This window comes from Mauremys mutica, unplaced genomic scaffold (assembly GCF_020497125.1).
Source record: "Mauremys mutica isolate MM-2020 ecotype Southern unplaced genomic scaffold, ASM2049712v1 Super-Scaffold_100084, whole genome shotgun sequence".
In the NCBI taxonomy this organism is placed as follows: Eukaryota; Metazoa; Chordata; order Testudines; family Geoemydidae; genus Mauremys; species Mauremys mutica.
The window spans coordinates 388009-409564 of record NW_025423260.1 but is presented as its reverse complement, the minus strand read 5'-3'; the positions used below and the strand labels follow the sequence as shown (position 1 = coordinate 409564).

The window sequence follows — 21556 nt, the reverse complement described above, 5'->3', positions numbered from 1 at the left end:
AACTGAGTGTAGCATTGGGAGCAGCGTCTGATGTTTCCCTGTCTAGCCGGCTTGCTGCCTAGAACGAACGCTCCTTGAGTGGGGTGATCCACAGGGAGTAGCTCAAACCTCCAAAGTGCCTGGCCAGGGGCAGGACATTAGCCCAGCAAGGGAGGGGTGTGGCAGTGACATCACAAAGGCCTTTTGCAGGACCTCAGCCTATTGGTCCAAGGTGGTGGGGAGGTGGTGACCTCATAGAGAGATGCTGACATCAGCCAGGCAGGACAGGGGCGAAGGGCCAGGGAAACCTCAGAGACCCCTGTGGCTTTGCTGCAGCAAGTCTCCTTCTCCAGGTCTCTCTTTGAGGACTGAGGGAGTATTCGGGTTCACGGACGTGAGTGCCAGGAGGAACCTCTTTCCAGTTTTCTCCTTCCCTTTTAGTGATTTTACTGGAAAACAGCCGTCCCTGTTTAGAAGGTAAGAGCCTCCTGGAGGTTTGAAACCTGTTCAGTCTGATCCATCTGGTGACAGTTGAATTCTAGGATGGAAAACACGAGCTTAAATAGGCAGAATTTTATTGCACACCTGGGACTGAAATAGTGCTCGGGCAGTGATCCCCACCATTGACCTGGGCCATCCTTTGGGCTCTCTGGTGAGAACCCTTCGCCTCCCGTCCTCAGTCTCTACCCTGATTGGCTGAGCAGGGGGTTATTGACAGGGAGGAGACTCAGGTCCTTGTTGTTCTCTTTTAAGACCAAGGAAATAAGTCAGAACCAGTTCTATGTTTTGATGAATTTTGCTGCTTCTCTGCATTAATGGTCTCTGAGCAGTTCATGATTCTCTCAAATGTTGCAGTTCTCCTCAAATACTTGCTAAATAATTCGTGTCCACTGTTGTTGGTCTGGAGCTCATCTGTGAGCACTTTATTCAGGACATTCAGTGTATGAAATTCAAGATCCGATGGTTAGATTGAAAATCAGGGCTTTTGGGTCCTATTCCCAACTCTGCCCCTGACTGGCTGTGTGACCTAAGAGAAGTCAATTCTCCTTTCTCAGCCTGAGCTTCTCTCTCTTTCGAGTAGGGGTAATAATGATCCGCTCCTACCTAGCTCAACACACTCACTCTTCCCCAGCACACACACTGTCTCTCCCCAGAACACAAACAGTCCTCTACCCCGCCCACGCACACCGCAGTTGAAAAGCAGCTGGCAATCTAGTAAGGTGCTCGTGGAATGGTGGGATAGAGAAACCTGCATCATGTGATGCTGTACCAGCCCGTGAGGCATTGCAAACCCTTCCCAAAACACCCTGCAGCCAGTTGCACAGTGGGATAGTTACTCACAGTGCACTGCTCTCTGTTGCCATCCACGAACTGCTAGCATGGATGTGCTCTGGTGACACAAGGGGCATAGGGAGGACATTCAATAGCTGTTTTAACTAAACACTTTAACTAAAGCAGCAATGCCGGGGGGTTGGTGGCTTCTTTGTTTCCTCACCCTGGAGTAAACTCAGCTTTTTATTCCATTCTTGATGCTTCATGGAATAACAACAGACGACCGAAGAAAGACATGGACAGGGTGGGTCTCAGGGGAGGGGCAGAGAGGTTCGAGCGGTGGGCAGAGCAGGTCTCGGAGGTGGGGGCAGTGGGCAGGGCAGGTCTCAGGGGAGAGGCAGAGAGGTGTGGGTCGTGGGCAGGGTGGGTTGCAGGGACAGGTCAGAGCGGTGGCGGCTGGTGGGCAGACCTTGTGGTAGGGGGTGGAGCGGCACGAGCAGCAGGCAGGAAGGTCTTGGGGGAGGAGAGGAGCGAGCGAAAGGTGGCTCAGCAGTCCTCAGCCAAAGAGGAAGAGCGGGGGGTGGGAAGTGGCCAAATAGGAGCAAGGGGGGAGCACAGGTGGGGCCTCAGAGAGAGGAGAAGGGTGGGGGGCAGTGCCATGGTCTGGGCACCAATGGGCCCCCCACTTCCAGGGAGCTTCCAGCGCTCACACCCAGCCTCCCCAAATGCAAGAGCCATGGGCCACCTATTCTCTTCATCTTCACTAACCAAGCCCCTCCCCAAGCTATGCTGATGGGAGAAGCCCTCCTGTTGACACAGCACTATCTGCACCGGGGTTAGGCTGATATAACTGCATTGCTTAGGGAGGTAAATTTTTTACACCCCTGAGTAATGTAGTTACACCGATCTAATTTTGTAGTGTAGATCTGTCCAAAGAACCTTGGGAGTAAAACTTCACCTGCTCCTCTGCTTTACTGAATCCAAACACCAGCAAAGCTTGTCAGGCCTAGATGGAGGTTGGCAGAGAGTCAGGTGTGTGCAGACATGACCCCTTCAGCAACTGTAGGCACCATGGCTTAGCTGGCTAAAACCACTGTTTTGTATACAGGACATCCTGGGTTCAAGTTCCAGTGGTACCTTACTGAGTTGCTTTTGGGGCACATGGTACTGGCTACTGTCAGAAGACAAGATTCAGAGCTAGATGGACCGTCGGTCTAGCCTAGTGTGGTTTTTCTTATGGTTTAAATTACGCTCACAGGCACTGATGATAGAGTTACTGAAAGTTTGGGAGTTAGGAGCTGATAGGTCAGTGGTCCAGTCCCCTCACAGACGACCCTGTCCCTCTGGGACAGGGTCAGGTCTGAGCTCTCACACCAAATGCTCATTGTGGCTGCTAGAATCTGTGGGCAGCTTGTTTAGTTTATGCCGAGGGTTGAGTCCTGTTTTTGTGCACCGAGTATGAGAATGAAAATCCTAAACCGCCCTTTGAAATAACAAAAGCAGCAGGACGTGTTTCTGTCTCTGCCCCAGAGCAGACAGACCAATGGAGAAACGCCATGAGTCCAGGGTAATACTCCCCTGCGGTTTTACCATTTCCACTTGCTAAACCCCCTCCCAACCTTCTGGGCTCCTGGAGCAGGGGACTGAGCCTGAGCCGAGACACGGACACTGCAACTTTGCAGCCCAAGCTGCATGACCCTGATTAATGTGACACGGGCCAGTCGTGGGTGTTTCATTGCACTGGAGACGTAGCCTAATGTTATGTCTGCACTGCGATTAACACACCCAGGACACCTGTCGCAAAGCCCGGGTCAGCTGACTCAGGGTTATGCGGCTTGGGCTGCAAGAGTATAAAATTACAGTGCAGACAGATGGGCTTGAGCCCAGTCTCTGAGACCCCACGAGGGGTGAGGGTTTCCGAACCCAGGCTTCATTGTGAACACAAATATCTGCACCACAGTTTTTAGCCTCTCAGCTTTAGCTTCATGAGCCCACGTCAGATGGTCCAGGCCAGCCATGCTGCCATCTTTATCCCAGGAGAGATGGACTCTAAGGGTACGTCTCCATTGCAATGTCAGCCCAGGGGCGGCTCGCTGTGCTCAGAGCAGCACCCTGGAAGCCCCATATTCACCAGTCTCATATAATGATGATACGGTTTGTACAAAGTCTGCCTGGTGAGGTATCATTTCAAAAGTCTTGGTCTGTTGAACCTTAATATTGTGTTGGATTGTGTGTGTAGCATTGGCTGGGAAGTTTTGCTCCGTGTGTGTTACTGAGATGAGGTTGGGAAATGCCCACCACCAGCCTTTCAGGTGTGACAATGGAGGAGCCAGACTCGCTGCTGGCCCATTAAAGGGATCCACACTCCCAAGGACTGTCCCAGGAACCGTGTACAATGCAGACTTCTCCGAGATAGCACAGCGACAATGGGCACTGCTTGACTCACATCCTAGCAAAGGTACTTCCTAGCCAGTTGGAAGAAACTATGAAAGGGGGGGTAGAGACATGAATTGGCCTCTCTCCCCCACAACTCAACACCTGTAAACACATCTGGAGGACAAACACTGTTAGGTGTGAGAAGTATAAACTGTTCAATATGTTCAGTTAGTTGGTTAATAAGATGTTTATGAAGTAAATTGAAATTTAATGTGGATAAATGTAAAGTAATGCACATTGGAAAAAATAACCCCAACTATACATACAACATGATGGGGGCTAATTTAGCTACAACGAGTCAGGAAAAAGATCTTGGAGTCATCGTGGATAGTTCTCTGAAGATGTCCACGCAGTGTGCAGAGGCGGTCAAAAAAGCAAACAGGATGTTAGGAATCATTAAAAAGGGGATAGAAAATAAGACTGAGAATATATTATTGCCCTTATATAAATCCATGGTACGCCCACATCTCGAATACTGTGTACAGATGTGGTCTCCTCACCTCAAAAAAGATATTCTAGCACTAGAAAAGGTTCAGAAAAGGGCAACTAAAATGATTAGGGGTTTAGAGAGGGTCCCATATGAGGAAAGATTAAAGAGGCTAGGACTCTTCAGCTTGGGAAAGAGAAGACTAAGGGGGGATATGATAGAGGTATATAAAATCATGAGTGATGTTGAGAAAGTGGATAAGGAAAAGTTATTTACTTATTCCCATAATACAAGAACTAGGGGTCACCAAATGAAATTAATAGGCAGCAGGTTTAAAACAAATAAAAGGACGTTCTTCTTCACGCAGCGCACGGTCAACTTGTGGAACTCCTTACCTGAGGAGGTTGTGAAGGCTAGGACTATAACAATGTTTAAAAGGGGACTGGGTAAATTCATGGTGGCTAAGTCCATAAATGGCTGTTAGCCAGGATGGGTAAGAATGGTGTCCCTAGCCTCTGTTCATCAGAGGATGGAGATGGATGGCAGGAGAGAGATCACTTGATCATTGCCTGTTAGGTTCACTCCCTCTGGGGCACCTGGCATTGGCCACTATCGGTAGACAGATACTGGGCTAGATGGACCCTTGGTCTGACCCAGTACGGCCTTTCTTATGTTCTTATGTTAAATCACTGGCTTTAAAATAAGATCCAATCTGGAGCATATGAACTATTGACCCCTGGACTCCATCTCTGAGAGGGGACTTGTTTACCATCAGGGGACAGGCTCAAACCAGTCCAAACCGGTTTTTCCCCGCCAAAACCAGCCCTCAGCGTTCCATCTCCTCAGCACTTTTCCCGCCACAGAAGTGATATAAGGACGTGCTCAGCGCCTGCGCGGGGCCGGCCCCCCCAGCGACGGCCCCTCCACGGTCGGGTCTTCCCAGCGCTCCCGAGCCGGAGAGTGATGAACCCCCTCGGTCCCGCCGTGAGACTGAGGAACAGGAGGCCTGTCACCCCCATTCCTGCCGTCCTGCATCCCTGGTGTCCAGCCTCCCACAGGGCCTCCCTGCCAGCAACGACGAAACCCACCCGTCGTCTGGACTCCCCAGTGCTCCTCCTCAACGGCTCTAAACCAGCCGGCGAGTGGAAGGTCCTGGGCCTCGCGCCGGCCCATGGGACCCGCTGCACCTGCACAGGGGGGAAAGGTTTCTGTGCTGGGACATCGTTCAGTGTTTTCCGGTTTCCAAGGGAGGGTTTCTGGGCCTGAGTGTTAAGCTCCCAAAGGCAGTCGCTGTTTGATTGGATTCATTAAGTTTGCATTTTCCCTTCTTCCCCCAGTTTTCTGTACCTTTATCCTGACTACACTGACCTTTGTTTGTGCCAAACCACCTTGTTGCCTCTTTATTTTATTGACAGCTCACAAGGAGGGAGGCTAAATCCACTGGTGATAGAGACAGGAGGGAGTCGAGTTTGTATCTCCTGAGAAAAGGGGCGTTTTCCTTTCCTATTTCTCCCCTGCCACTTCTAACGTTTTCCTTTGAAGCGCTGCCTTATTCCCCTGGAGGTCACAGAGGGGACGTGGCCACCTTCCCCTCTGAGAGTGAGATATTGGCTCGGCTCTTTCTTTACGCTGCTGCTGTTAGTCCATGAAACATCAGGGATGGATGCAAGGCTGAGCTCACGCACCAACCCCCTGAAACATTTCAGTAGCCCAGAGAAATCCTGCCCCCGGCTATTGGCATCATCTGGTGGCCTCTGGGTGACTGGGCAGTGCTAAGATGTAGCCACCTGGGGTGGATCCAGGGTGGCCATTATTTCCTAGTGACAGGCCATGGACATTTCTTACCTATTTTGTCCCTCCAGGCCTTCCATACTCCTGTTCAAGAGACATCCCCCAGGGCTCCCTCTGCCTGTGTGACTGGCCAGCAGGGGGCGGTGGTCACTTTCTATCCACTTCTCAGGCACTGTGAGGTAACAGTGTTGCTGGGTGGGGGTGGGGCTGTGGGGGGAGATAGCACCTGAAGGGGGATTGTGGTGGGGGAGGCCTCTGGGTGGCTGGGCAGGGGGTACCCTAGTGAGGTTGGTGGGTTCTGGAGATTTGGGGTTTCAGGGGGTGGGTGTGATGTGCCCAGCCCTGAGGCTATGGGTCCTGGAGGTGGGTATCGCTGGGGGCCTGGTGGCTGCAGAACAGCCGGGGTGGGCGTCTCTTGGGGAGGCGGGACAGGGGGTTAGAGGGAGCCTGGTGCTGTGCCAGGGGCTCTGTCTGGGCTTCCCCCGCAGACTCCTGGGATCGCTGCCCTGCCCAGTGCACAGAGTGTGTGGGGGAGAATCCCCGGCGCTAGGCCAGGGGTGCCCCTGTAAAGCATCAGGGGATCCCGCAGGGGCGGGAGGGGGTGCCAGGCAACGGGCTGGGCAGATCCTGCTGGAGGGCGGGGGAGGGATCCTCGGCTGGCAGTGTGGGACTGAGTTCCCAGTGGGGGTCCCTTTTGGGGGCTCTCTGGATGTTGGGGTCTCTTGGTGGGGGGAACCTTTTCGGATTCCCAACCTGGCAATGAAGGTCTGGTGGGGGTTTCTGGCCGGTGGGGCTCTGAGGGGTATCTGAGGTCCCTGGCCAGGGACTCTGGGAGCTGGGTCCCAGGGAATATCTGTGGGGGGGGGGGGCTGGCTGGGGCTCTAGGGGCTGCTCCTGACCTTGCTGCTTCTCCATGATTAGCTTATGCCAGAACCCTGGCTCCAAGCACTGCCCGACATTCCTCGGCCAGGCCCAGTCACCGTGATAACTTTCTAGCCACTTATCAGACACTGTGAGGTGAAATCACAGATTTTTGCTCTTCTCCCCTCTTGAAAACTGCAGGAACTTCCAGTTCCATTGTCCTAGATTGTCCAGTCCTTGTCCTGGATCTGGGGGTGAGGGAGGTGGGAAGGGGGTCAGCACTGCCGCACAATGGTCTCTTCCACAGCGTTCTGGACTCATTCTTTCTGAACTCTGGTTTCATTGAGACCATTGTTAATCCAGAGTCACTGTATGGAAAGACAAGGAGTGACTCCAGATGGACAGTGCGGCAAATGAGATCAGCAATTCTCCCTGTGAGGAGGGGCTCTCATTAGCTGCTCTCCCCAGAGAGCTAAAGGAGGGAAGCTGCTCAAACGCTCTGTCCCTCTCTGCTCAGGATACTGGGGTTCAGCTTCCTGGGTCAGACGCTGCAGCCTCCATTGTGATCTGGGAAACCAGGCTTAGCAGCTGCTGCTCCCCCAGCGGGATTCTGTGCTGGGAAGTGACCTGAATTAAAGCTGCTGCAGCCCTGGGCCCTGTTAATACTAAATTCTGAGCCAGAGTCTCCAGGTAACTGACAGACCTCAGGGAAAGTGCTGGGGACTGGCAAGAAAGTGACTCTGCACAAACAGCCCCTCCTCATTTCTCCTCCGAGTAGCAATTGCCAGGAGAAAATCCAGCCATGGGAGAGCAAAGCCCCCAGGAATGGGACTGTCCCAGCCAGAGGGGCAGGGAGAGAGGACAGGGGAAGGAGAGACTGAAAGGGGCACTGGGAGAAATGAGGGGGGAGAAATTTCCAGCTCTCTAGTCCACCCAGACACATGTATTGCTGCATCCCTGGGCAGAACCACTTTCCAGTGGACAAAACAAGGATCAGACAGAGGAAAAGCCAGTTCCTGACTCCATATTCCCTCTGCTGGGGTGTGGCTGCCATGGGGTCAGTGTCCGAGGGAATCCCCCACAGTGACTCCTTTGGTTTCTAGCCTTGTGTTCAGAGACTTTGTTAGGGGGTGAGGGGTGGGAGAAGGGAGGTTAAAAATGTGTCTGTGGGCTTAGCCTGGCAGGAGGGGCCAGGTCTACATTGTAATAAACAGATTGAGCATTTCCCAGCATGGCAGGATCTAGGGTGTCTGTGTGCAGGGAAAGGGCCTGGGGGAATTCTGATGTGAAATTAACTAAAACTGGTTCTGAAACACCCACAACTGCCCTTCTCCCCCAGACAGGCTGCAGAATGATGTCCATGTTTTGCTCCAGCTCATCCCAGCCTGGCGTGGGACAGGGAAGAGAAATGGCTGCAGTGGAGCCAACTCAGGTAGAGATTATCGGGGGGTTGCTGGTGGGTTCCTGCTGGAGGAGAGGGAGAGCAAATACACCGGAGATGGGAAGGTTTGCACAGTCTGGTTTGGAGGTTGGAGCGGGGCAGGAAATGCACAGGGTGGGGAAAGGAGGAGGCCAGGGTGTGGCAAACCTGCTGGGAGTTATTTAATAAGTGGCCTAGATTCTAGGAACAGACCCAGGAGGTTCGGAGGTGGAAATTCCCTAATGTGTGAAGAAAGAAAATAGCCCACCTACATGGAGCTAGTCAAACTGACCAGACTCCCAGGGCTGGAGCCTGAGCTCACTAACCAGCGGCTGCTGTGAGATATGAAGGGGGCACCCATGAGTCAGGCTTATTGGAGCTGCCTCTCCCTTCATATCCCGCTTCTCACAATGAGGAGGCTATTGGGCTTCCTACCAGGGAGCTCTACCTGGACCCTGCTAGGGTTTCCATCTCCTCTATCGGTCAGTGGCCAGTAGGTGTGTGATGGATCTGCTGGGAGAGACAAGTGGCTCTCTCTTCGTCCCCTCACCTTGGTATTTGCTGGATACGCTGAGCGGGGTGGGGGTGGGACTCTGTTGAGTGGGATCCACCCGGAGCTTCCATTTGATTGGCTCCTCTCTGCCACAAATAGTGGGGCTGTGAGTGGGGAAAGAGGTCCTGAGTGTTGGAGTCTTGCTCTTTCAGGGGCCGGTGACCTTCGAGGAGGTTGCTGTGCATTTCACCAGGGAAGAGTGGGCTCTGCTGGACCCCGCTCAGAGAGCCCTCTACTGGGATGTCATGCAGCAGAACTATGAGACTGTGACCTCGCTGGGTAAGGGTTCCTGTCCCCTCGGATCTTGGAAGGGGAAATGAAGAGAAAAGGTTCATGCCAGCCCCATGATGCCACCTCTACTCTGTCCTGTTTCAGCATCACCCCAATATGCCAGTGACACACACACACTACCAGAGACCCTCCCCTGCTGCAGAACACTTTGGGAACAGAGCACAGGAGCCGTATCACACAGTGTCAAATAGCTCCTGTTTGCTCAAGTGAAACCGGGGGTTAGGTCTGGCATAACTGTTCCATACCCCTTGTTGCCCTTTTCTGAACCTTTTCCAATTCCAATATATCTTTTTTTGAGATGGGGCGACAACATCTTCATGCAGTATTCAAGATGTGGGTCTATCATGGATTTATTTGCTGTTTTTACAAATATGATATATGATATATTCTGTCATATCTATCCCTTTCTTAATTATTTCCAACATTGCTTGCATCATATTTTTGCAATATATTCCAAATAAGGTAATTAACGTGCAACATGTGTGTCGTTGTTTGGGGTTTTAAGCTTTAAAAAGGCTTCTGTGATTTTTAGCTCAGGGGACAGTATTCCAATAGCTGTCGCCCCCTGCACACTTTTAACTAAGAAAAGAACCTCAGGCTGAGCTGATTCAAAATCAATCGTGTGGTTGTTTTCCACAACAGCTTCAAGAGGTCCCTGTGATGGAATGTAAATGTCTTCTTCGCACCTTCCCCCTACAGGAGAATGGCTGTTTGACCAGCTGTTTGCCTTGCTGTCTCTGAGGAACTGGTCTGTGGGTGTTCCCCAGAATTGTAACTTTTTCAGTAATCTCATACTGTAAAATCTCATAACTTTACATACAGTGTTACTACACATTTTAACAGGAGGATAATATTCAGTAGATTATGCGTTTTCAAATGATACCTCACAAGCCATACTGTGTACAAAATTGATCATGATTTTCTAGAAGAGTGAGCACAGTGACACAGTGTCTGTGTGTGTGTTCCCAGCAGATATGTGGGTATTTCAATCCCTTATAAGCATAGTGTTCAGCATCTTCAAGGACCTGGGGAAGTGGTCCTGGAAATTCACTGTTTTACCAAGTGTGACACTGTATGGAATTGTGAGACACTTTGGTATTAATAATAAAATAATAATATAATCTGATAAAATTGCAATGAATCGTGCTAGATATGCCATGTAAGGTGTCAGTAAAAATGCTATGATTTGCCAAGTATGATAATATTATTTCTATGTTTGTATCACCTTTGTATTGTGAGTTATAGATATGTAGGGTATATCTGTATTTCCAGACTTGTGCAGTGTTTCTGGGTGACACCCCCAGACATATTGGGATCAACACTGTCTAGCCTGTTTGATGGCCCATTGACGATCATCAGCTGTACAATGAGCCCAGGGAAAGGACCAAGGGGATACACCTATTGAGTCAGCAAGACATGCCGGGGTATGCCTGTGTAATGAGAACTCCAAGGCTTTTCCATGCCATGTGCTGTGAATCTTGTGTTTGGAACACAGGAAGTACAGGCCACATGGCAAAAGGAATATAAAGGGCAGCTGCATCATCTCCATTTTGTCTTCAATCCCCCTTCCTACCTCTGGAGCAACTTCTCTACAAACTGAACCCTGGAACAAAGGAGTGAATGACCCATCCAAACTGTGGATGTGTTCCAGACGGACTTTCAAGCCAGCAACTCACCAATACTGCTAAGAACCTGATATATCCATTTTGGAATGTATCTGACTGCTTTCCCATTTAACTTCTTTCTGTCTTTCTTTCATTTAAACCTTTAGTTTAGATGTTAAAGGATTGGCTGGAAGGATGGAATTTTGGGTAATATCCAAACCTATACTGACCTGGTGATATGGCTGACGCTTTGGGGTCAGAGGAACACTTTGTTTATGTGAGCAGAGTTTTTAAATAACCTCTCACTGTATTGGACCTCGCTGCTGATTAGGAGCCAGAGAACTGGGATGGAATAAAGGGGGCCGTGTGATTTCTTTTTTCAGCTTCTCAATTACCCGTGTGGGGGATCAGAAGCACAGTTTGTGACTGGTCGGTGAGTTTAACTTCAGTGTTAACCAGCAGTTTTGGGTATCCGCTCTCCCTTTTTCAGCCTGCCCTGATCTTGGCATTTTCAGTGAGAACTGCCCCTGGCCCACCAGGTCACACTAAGCACTGAAGTTAAATGAATAGAATATTTTTTTTATGCCCAAGTCTTATGAAATCAACTGAACTCCTTTGTTTTCTTTCATCTGAGCAAGGTTTCTAGTTTTCCAGCGTGATGTGATCTCCCAGCTGGAACAAGGGGAAGAGCCATGGGTCTCAGACCTCCAGGGTTCAGAGGAAAGAGAGATCCTGAGATCTCCCTGCACAGGTGAGGAAACATTAAACCACCTCAGAATCTGTAAGTGCCTGAAGGAAACATCTGGGATGCCCAACAAAGCCCCTGGGAGGTCTCTCAGTTCATTATTGTCCTTAGCAGGGGTTGTATCCTCAGGGTAAATATAGCTCATGGCTTCCTATAGATCCTAGCTCACACCAGGCAGTAGCTTCCTCCCTGCGTATTTGGATGGGATGTGAAGGCTGAATTCATCCCCCTCCTCTCTCCTATTTGGGGGAAGAGTTTGGGGGAGTTCAGCTCCTGATTTTTATTTCACCTGTCTTCACCACTTGTTTTTGTTTGGTCTTCTCCTTTCCATCCCTGTTTGATGTTTCTGTCTCTATCACAGCAGGTGATGCAAAGGCATGTGAGAAAGAGGAGCAGAATTCTCAGCCTGAAAATGTTGAGCCAGTGGGTAAAAACAGAGCATTATCTCAACGATGGAAAAGGAATGTGTCCAGGAGTCATGAGCAGGGAAAATCCTGGGAGATTCAGCACAGACCAAAAACAGATCAAGGAAAGCAGCCAGGGAAGAAAGTGGATAAATTTATTTCTTCTTGGGGAACTCAGAAGATCCTCATGGAAACCCCAACACAGCAGGATATCCTCAGGCGAAAGAGAAAAAATACATGCAGTGAGTGTGGAAAAACCTTCTCTCACAGCTCAGCCTTTCTGTACATCAGAGAATCCACACAGGGGACAGGCCCTACAAATGCCCTGAGTGTGGGAAAACCTTCAATCGCAGTTTGCACCTTATTAGGCATCAAACAATCCACGGAGGAGAGAGCCCCTAGGAATGCCGTGAGTGTGGAAAATGCTTCACTAGCAGCTCAAACCTTATATTTAATTTACCCTGGTTCCTCAACTGTTGCTACAGCTTTAGTACCCATCAATCCAAAGACTGAGAGAAATGGAGAGTTCCAACCATTGTCCTTTTAGTATCTTATTGTTCCTCTCTCTGTTTTTTGTGCTGGCCTTTCTATTCTATCACTTTCTGCCTTTGTTTAGTTGGTAACAGTTGGTTTGCATCACTCACATTTGTTTGTTTAAATCTCTATCCGTTGTGAAATAAATTTTTTGCTTGTTCAATAACTGTACTCAAGTGCTGTGTGAGATACAGTAGCAATGGTCCACAGTAAAACTAGTAACCTGGGATACTTGGGGAAGAGAGGATCTGGGATTTCACCAGGTATCTGGTGATCCGGGCTGGACCCCAGAGGGGGACACATTGAAGGAACTCAAGGGTTAAGGTGGCTGCTGTAGCTCAGAGGAGGGTCCTTGAGTTCCAGCAGGCTGGTGAGTTTGGTCACTAACATCCAGCTGCCAAATGCAAAACTCCCTCTTCCTTGTGGCAGGTGGCAACAAGGAGACTCACAGTCCTCAGCACCCTGAGAAGGGTCACAGTGTGTCTCTGTGTTGATCCACCTGTCAAATCCACACAGGGAAAGCTCCCGATAGCACAAAACTCTGCCCTATGAAATCATGGAACATGTGCTCTTTGCTCTGTGAAAGCATGTAAAGAATCCAAGCGCTGGAGGACAGGGTTTGGGTCCAGAGCGACCTAGACAAATTGGAGGATTGGGCCAAAAGAAATCTGAGGAGGTTCAACAAGGAGAAGTGCAGAGTCCTGCACTTAGGACGGAAGAATCCCAGGCACTGCCACAGACTGGGGACTGACTGAGTGAGGGGGATTTGATAGCAGCCTTCAACTACCTGAAAGAGCAGCAGTGTGGGCTTTCTCCTGGCCACTTTTGCTGGGCTGGGCAGGCAGCCTGGAGGCCTTTCTAGAAGAGCATTGGGAACGGAGTTAGAAAAACCAATGTGAAAACCAGAACCTCAGGTTTAGAGTCATTTATAATATTAAATCTTCAATTCTAGTGTCACAGTCAATACAATTGCTTCAGCCTGATAGTTGCCCAAAGGGAAACTTAACGTCTCTCCAAGGGGAGTGGAGAGAAAACACTTTTCAGAGTCCAAGAGAGACAAGGCGGGTGAGGGTAAGATCTTGCAGAGGACCAACCTCTGTTGGTGAAAGAGACAAGCTGTGGAGCTAACCCAGTACCCTTCTTCAGTTCTGTGTAGCCTGGAAGGTCGTCTCTTCCATAACCAGCAGTTAGAACATAAGAACAGCCACACTGAGTCAGACCAGTTCATCTAGCCCACTCTCCCGAAAGTGGCCAATGCCCGGCGCCCCAGAGGACCCCTGGGACCAACATGGATACACCACCACCACAAACAAGGTTAAAAGTCAATGCACATGGGAGAACGATCTTGTGTTTCATTCCTTATGTCCTAGTCCCATCATGTGGCCATTTCCTTTTCTTCCTTTCTGTTAAAAGCTTTGGTGTTTTGCACAGAAACATTATTTCCCCAGGAGAGACCCAGGAGGGGGGGCTGCATTCCTGTGCCAAACAGTCACTGGAAGGGGGCAGACAAAGGCCTTTAGGATGAGGCATCCGTCACTGTCAAAAGATCATCTCCCTCCTGCAGGTCACTGGCAGCCTGAATTTGTTCCTTATCCTCCCAGAGTCTGGGGGCTGGAATCAGCACTACCCAGCCCCTCCGAATGTAGCAGGAACAAACACAAACCTGGTCTTTAAAACAAGCTGTCCCCTTCCTTCTCAGGGAAGATTTTTCTGTGATTGAAGTTGAGCTTCCGTTGCCCTCTCCTAGGGGTGGGGCAGGTGTGGGGCCAGCTCCCAGTGAGATCTGTTTTCACCTTTGCCCCCTTTCAGTCACTCTGGGATGGTAACTCTGCTCCCAGCTGTCAGGCAGCTTCCAGTCCAACCACCCTGCTCACTAACTCCATGGTCATATGTCACCCCCTTTGCCAGCACACACAGCCTGCAGGAAAGCTACTCCTGCCAATTGCATTGGTGGTATAGTGGTGTGCGTAAGTGTCTTCCAAACAATTCACCTGGGTTTGATTCCCAGCCAATGCAATAATGGCTTTTCTCTTCTGTTGTTTCCTCATCTGGATGTGGTTTAATTTCACTCACATTGTGTTACAATCACATTATCTATAGAATGAGACAATAAATGTGTCGAAGTCCAGCAGGTCATACAGGATGGAAGCACACAAGGGGCTGGAATGTGTCATCTGAGAAAGACAGAACACTTGGAAACCTGCATCTCCCATCCCCTGGCCTTGCGTGTTATGAGTCCAGCTGCGTGAGCTGCTTGTAGGATGTTCCGGCATGATGGGGAAATGAAGTTTTGAGTCAGTTTTTGCTCCTGCAGATTCCTTTGCTGTTATAATTATAATGACATGAACAACAGGGAGGCAAAATAAACATAAAACCCCAAATTGCAATACAGGTGGGGAAAGAGACGATCACGGTTAAGCCAAACACGTCAAAATAAAAATTAATACTAAAAAAGGGAAGGGGGGAAGAGATCAGGTATGTGGAGATCCCCTTGATATTTCAATGCACATTGTTAGAATCAAAGATCAGACTTGACACTGGAAAACTACCTGTCTCTCTGAACACCTGTGATGAGCAAGATGGAGTTGGGACACCTGTTCTGCTTCAATTATTTATTGTCTCTCTGTTCTCTCCTTCTTCTCCCCCCAGTTCCTCGTCTCCAATGTCTCTGCCTTTCTCCTCTTGCTCCTTCTCCCCTGCCCTTTCCAGGAACTCACACTCTACAGCATTTAGGACAAGCCAGAGCTCCCATGTTCTGCACATGAGCCTGTGTCAGAGGACGTGTGACCCCGGTCAGAACCAGTCACCAGATCAATATGACCCTTTATGGGCGACTTCTCTGCCTGCTCTGCAATTTACATCTCCCCCCTCGCCCCCCCCCCCGCAAACAGGGTGGGGTACAGCTCTGACTGAGGCCTAACAGGAGAAATTTCAGCCCAAAGACAAATTTGTGTGAAATGTTGAGAAATGAAGAGCCCCCCCAAATCCCCAGAACTCTAGTGTCACCCCCATGGCACCAGCACAGGGAACCCAGTGAGATGGGGTTACAGAATACAAGGGGGGAGGCAGCAGGGAGAGAGGTGACAGGGAATCTCTCTTTTTCTTTCTCTCGTCACTTTCTGTTCTTCTCTTTCCTTCCAGGAACTGCAGTCACAGCAGGGAGGGGTTTGTCTCCGTGTCTGTCACGGAGGTGGTGGAAGTGACGGATTCTGTGACTTCCTGCAACCTCCGTGACTTCTGCAGTGGGCACAGTGGCTGACTCCAGGGCCACTCAATCAACTGGCTCCGGGGACCGCCCAAGCAGCGGCCAGTGCGGCTGGCCCGGGGACCACTTGACCAGCGGTCCTGAGAGCAGCAGGAGCAGCCACAGCTTGGTGGCCTCTGGCAGCACTTCTTGGGTGGCAGGAGCAGCAGCTGGCCCCCTGGGGCTCCCCCCTGCCCCAGCAGCAGCTGGAGTGGCAGCGACTCTCAGGGCTTCTCCCCTGGTAGCTGGTGCTCATTAGCCATCAAATAAATCAAAACACTTCCCCTGCAAGTGGATTTAGCCCGGGACCCTCAGAGTCAGCAGCTGTTACGCCCCCACTGAGCTCTCTGGCCAGGTGTCCTAGTGCCGGGAGCCTCCGATGTAGATCCTAAAATAGCGTTTTTGCACCAGGGGGGCTGAAATTTTGGACCAGACATTGTAGCTCCACCGTTATTTTACTGAATTGCTTCAAAACAGCAAGTGTAGAAAGTCTCCTAAGTGCCAGGCTCTCTGCCATGGAAACAGCTGCCCCTGCTCTGCAGGAGTCTGTGCGTTCCACCCAGCAACGTACACACCTGCTCGACACTGAAGGGGGGTCAGACAGTGACGGTAACGCAAATCTTCAGACTATTAACCCAGGTCCCTTTCTTTAACCCAGGACGTGCCAGTCAGCTGTTAGCCATGGCGTTATCTTCATCTTCAAATACCTCTCAGGACATTGAACAGAGGAAGTGAACCCCTCCAAATGGCTCCCTGTTGAGGCGTTGTACCGTACCTGCCCCTGGAGACTGTCTGGTTTTATACTCTTAGAGCTTTTTCTCTTCAAACCCCTTATTCCAATCTCTGGGCCAACCTGCACATTTCAGAGTTTAGAATTTACTCTCATCACCCTCCTATGGCACTTTCCATGTGAATTGGGCAAAGCAAGTAGGGGAAGCTCCGTGGCTAATGAAAACCAATGCTCTGGGTGAGGCCTGAACTCACACCCACAGCTGTATTTCCCCCTGCATGAGCCACTATAGGTGCTTCTTAGACAAACTTGGGCTGTCGGTGGTTATGTGTGTCTGTGCTTCACCACTTTGGCTGCTCTGTGAAAAGCTGATGGTTCAAACAGAAGCTGGTGGGTTTTTGTTTTGTTTTAAGCAATTAGAGTCTAGTACATTTTAACAGGCAGAAAATGTCCTATTCTGGTCTAGCCCCATTTGACTCCTTCTGTCCAGCTTCTTCCTTCCCCCTCAGTGTCTTTCCTTCCCCATTGGGGACATGCAGAGATGAACCCCAGTCAGTCTGTGTCACAGAGAGTCTGTATCTCCTAAGGAATGTGGGTGAAGGATTCCAGCTGAATTAACGCTGCTCACCTGGGTTAGAAACATTTGTTTCTTTCGAGCAGATAGTGGGAAATGGGACATTAATTCAGACCCAGGAGGCAAGGCAGAGGCTTCATGATCCTGATCTCCAGGAAGGGAGAGAGGATCCCCAGGAAGGAACAGAGCTTCCTTTAGACTCAAGCTGGGTCTCCTGGAAGTTGGAAAAGACCCTTGGTCACTGAGGATCCCATGGGATCGTGCTGCTGCAGAGGCTCGAGAGTCCTGGGTGCAGGGAGGGTGTCACTGCACAGTCTGAAATGGAAGGGAGGACCCTGGAAGGGAAGGGGAGGAACAGAAAATGGAGAGGAATGAAACAGAATAAAGGCCTCTTCTCTTTCCCATTCCCAACCCAGCAAGAACTGTTATCAGTGGGGAAACTCCCCACGATGAATGGCAGAGACCACAGAGACATTTGCCTCATGCTGAGAAGTAAGGTGACCAGACACCAAGTGTGAAAAATCAGACACTTTCACCAGATGCGTTGGTGGTATAGTGGTGAGCATAGCTGCCTTCCAAGCAGTTGACTTGGGTTCAATTCCCAGCTGATGTGATGATTCCTCCACTAGGAATTGGTTTAATTTCAGTCACGTTGTTTCAGTTTATCAATGGAATGAGAGAATCAGTGTCCCAAATCCCAACAGGTCATTAAACACCCAGTGGAGGAAGAAAGGGGTGGGACTATATAATGAGCAGTTGGAGTCATCCTGGTATTACAATGCTTGGTTTATTTTATTTTTTTAAATCCTTTACTTCCCTCTCCCTTTTAGACTCAGAGCCTTTAAGGTCAGAAGGGACCAGTGTGATCATCTAGTCTGACCTGCTGCACCTTGCAGGCCAAAAGACCCCACCCACCCACTCCTGGAATAGACCCGGGAGGGGAGGCAGCTCCGTGCTTTGCCCCTACCCCAGGCAGCACAAGGAGGCCCTCTGCTCCCCTCCCCCCACAACGGGTGTGCAGAGATGTGCCAGCAGCACTAAGGTGGCTCCCTGCCCACTCTGCCTCTGTCCCTCCGTGCCGCTCCCAGAAGTGGCTGGCATGTCCCAGCATCCCTTGGGGTGGGAGGAGTGTCTCCACGTACTGCCCCTGCCCCGAGCACCAACTCTGCAGCTCCCATTGGCCAGGAACTGTAGCCAATGGGAGCTCTGGGGGCAGCACCTGCAGAGAGCAGCACATGGAGATCCCCTGGCCCCACTCATCTAGGAGCTGCTGCCGGAGGGTTGTGTATACCGGTCACTTTGGGAGCTGCACCACCCCTCCTGCACCCCACCCCCACCCCCAGCGCAGAGCCCACACCCAAATTTCCTCCCAGTGCTTTGCTTGTCTTCCTTTCACCAGAACCATCCTTCTTCTCCTGGGCTGCAAGTAGCCACCCCTGGGAAGCCAAGAGGCAGGCACAGGATTCTGCCAGGTAAGTGTCCCACAGCGCCGTGATGGACAGTGCGATGAAGGTAAGTCTTCCTGAGGCACAATGAACTGCAATGCAGCGAACCACTGGCCAGGCGGTCCGGGCGAAGGGCATTCACTGGAGGTACAAGCTTGTGAGTGACTCCTGAACACAGGGCCCCTTCCCCTTTTAAGGACCTGCTCCTCATGGCCTGCGACTAGAGATGACTTGGCTGCATCTGGTGGGTCACACTCCACCTCAGCCAGTGTCCATGCTCTGGGTGTGTGATCGCTGCCTAATTAGAGTCCCAGACACCTTGTCTATCTAGGAGTTCCTCTGATCTTCCAGCTGTTCAACCAGCCCCTTCATCCCACAAGCATTGCAGGAGGGAGCGAGAGAGGGAGGGGGAAAGCCACTTCACAGGCATTCAGAGAGGGAGAGGAGACAAAAATGGGAATGGGGGAAGTATAACAGACCTATTGAGCATAGAAATCACTGCTGCTCCTACAACAGCAGGGACAGGCCACTAGGAGCTGGGAAAAATTAAGCTATCATGTTTCTGCCTGATTTTGAACCAGGGACCTTTTGCGTGTTAGGCAAACGTGATAACCACTACACTACAGAAACTCTGTGGGAGGGCTCTGCCCCTCCCTTCATAAGAACAGAAGAGTGGCCAGACTGGGTCAGACCAAAGGTCCATCCAACCTCATATCCCATCTGCCAACAGTGGCCAATGCCAGGTGCCCCAGAGGGACTGAACCTAACAGGTAATGATCAAGTGATCTCTCTCCTGCCATCCATCTCCACCCTCTGACAAACAGAGGCTTGGGATACCATTCCTTACCCAGGCTGCCTAATAGCCATTAATGGACTTAACCTCCATTAATTTATCTGCAAAAATAATGAGGAGTATTTGTGGCACCTTAGAGACTAACAAACTTATTTGAGCATAAGCTTTCATGGGCTAAAATCCACTTAATCAGATGCATACAGTGGAAAATACAGCAGGAAGATATATATATACACAGAGAACATGAAAAAATGGGTGTTGCCATCCACACTATAATGAGAGTGAGCAGTTAAGGTGAGCTATTATCAGCAGGAGAAAAAAACTTGTAGTGATAATCAGGATGGCCCATTTCCAACAGTTGACAAGAAGGTGTGAGTAACAGTAGGGGGACAAATAAACATGGGGAAATAGTTTTACTTTGTGTAATGACCCACCCACTCCCAGTCTTTATTCAAGCCTAATTTAATGGTGTCCAGTTTGCAAATTAATTCCAATTCAGCATCTCTCGTGGGAGTCTGTTGTTGAAGGTTTTTTGTTGTAATATTGCGACTTTTAGGTCTGGAATCGAGTGACCAGGGAGATTGAAGTGTTCTCTGGCTGTGTTTGAATGTTATAATTCTTGATGTCTGATTTGTGTCCATTTATTCTTTTATGTAGAGACTCTCTGGTTTGGCCAATGTACATGGCAGAGAGGTATTGCTGGCACATGATGGCACATATCACATTGGTAGATGTGCAGGTGAATGAGCCCCTGATGGCATGGCTGATGGTGATTAGGTCCTATGATGGTGTCCCCTGAACAGATATGGGGAGAGAGTTGGCAATGGGCTTTGTTGCAAGGACAGGTTCCTGGGTTAGTGTTTTTGTTGTGTGGTTGCTGGTAAGTATTTGCTTCAGGTTGGGTGGCTGTCAGTAAGCAAGGACTGGCCTGTCTCCCAAGATCTGTGAGCGTGAGGGATTGTCCTTCAGGATGGGTTGTAGATCCATGATGATGCACTGGAGAGGTTTTAGTTGGGGGCTGAAGGTGACGGCTAGTGGGGTTCTGTTCCTTTCTTTGTTGGGCCTGTCCTGTAGTAGGTGACTTCTGGGTACTCTTCTGGCTCTGTCAATCTGCTTCTTCACTTCAGCAGGTGGGTACTGTAGTTGTAAGAACGCTTGATAGAGATCTTGTAGGTGTTTGTCTCTGTCTGAGGGGTTAGAGCAAATGTGGTTGTACTTTAGAGCTTGGCTGTAGACAATGGATTGTGTGATGTGGTCTGGGTGAAAGCTGGAGACATGTAGGTAAGTATAGCGTTCAGTATGTTTCCGGTATAGGGTGGTGTTTATGTGACCATCGATTAGCACAGTAGTGTCCAGGAAGTGGATCTCTTGTGTGGATTGGTCCAGGCAGAGGTTGTAGGTGGGATGGAAATAGTTGAAATCATGGTGGAATTCCTCAAGGCTTTTCTTTTCCATGGGACCAGATGATGAAGATGTCATCAGTGTAGCACAAGTAGAGTAGGGGCATTAGGGGACGAGAGCTGAGGAAGCGTTGTTCTAAGTCAGCCATAAAAATGTTGGCATACTGTGGGGCCATGTGAGTACCCATAGCAGTGCCGCTGACTTGAAGGTACACATTGTCCCCAAATGTGAAATAGTTATGGGTGACGACAAAGTCACAAAGTTCAGCTGTGACATTATCGGGGATACTGTTCCTGATGGCTTGTAGTCCATCTTTGTGTGGAATGATGATGGAGCGTCTACATAGCCAGACAATCCTGCTGTCAGGGTGCCAATGCCTGAGATGATGGAGCATCCAGGATTTCCAGGTTTATGGATCTTGGGTAGCAGATAGAATAACCCTGGTTGGGGTTCTAGACTGTCTTATTGCCAAGGGACGGAGAAACTCAGCCAGCCGCAGGGGATGCATAACACCGCCCTAGTGTGGGGGTGACAGCGCCTCCAAGATCCTGACACCCCTATTGGTTCCACTGCTGGTTGTTTTCCTTTTCCGGTGGGACTTTGGGCAAGTTGCTCCCCCCTCTAGGGCTCCGTCCCCAGCAGGCAAATGGGGATTTAATACCTTCCCGCTATTGGAAAGTGCTGGGAGAATCCCCCAGCCAAAGCTGCTCTGACAGCGCTAAGCAGCATCTGACCATTCAAGGTCAGAGCGCACGGCCCAGGAGGAGGAGTGTCTGGCTTTGGGGTTTCACTTCAGCCCAGTCTAGAAAGAGGGGCCCAGCCATGGGGTTTGGCTCAAGAAGACCAAGTCTCCAATTTGTTAAGGGTGTTTTGGATTCCAATCCTGTGCTCCAAAGTGCTTGGTGTCAGTTGCACATTTTAGAAGCAGGCTCTCCACTCCATTTTCCAAATCAGTCATGAAACTATTGAATAGTACCGGACCCCGGACTGATCCCTGCCGGACCCACTAGGTGCCCCCTCTCCGTCGGACAACCAAACCTGGAGAAGGGCCC

At 50.2% G+C, this 21556-nt stretch overlaps 2 non-coding genes across 2 annotated transcripts; one reads left to right on the top strand and one right to left on the bottom strand.

Annotated features, from left to right (window-relative positions):
• The first annotated feature begins 17406 nt into the window (after positions 1–17406).
• Positions 17407–17478, top strand: TRNAG-UCC. Its single transcript has one exon. It is a non-coding gene; the product is annotated as a tRNA-Gly (tRNA).
• Positions 17479–18867: 1389 nt separating this feature from the next.
• On the bottom strand, positions 18868–18940 carry TRNAV-AAC. Its single transcript has one exon. It is a non-coding gene; the product is annotated as a tRNA-Val (tRNA).
• Positions 18941–21556: the final 2616 nt, after the last annotated feature.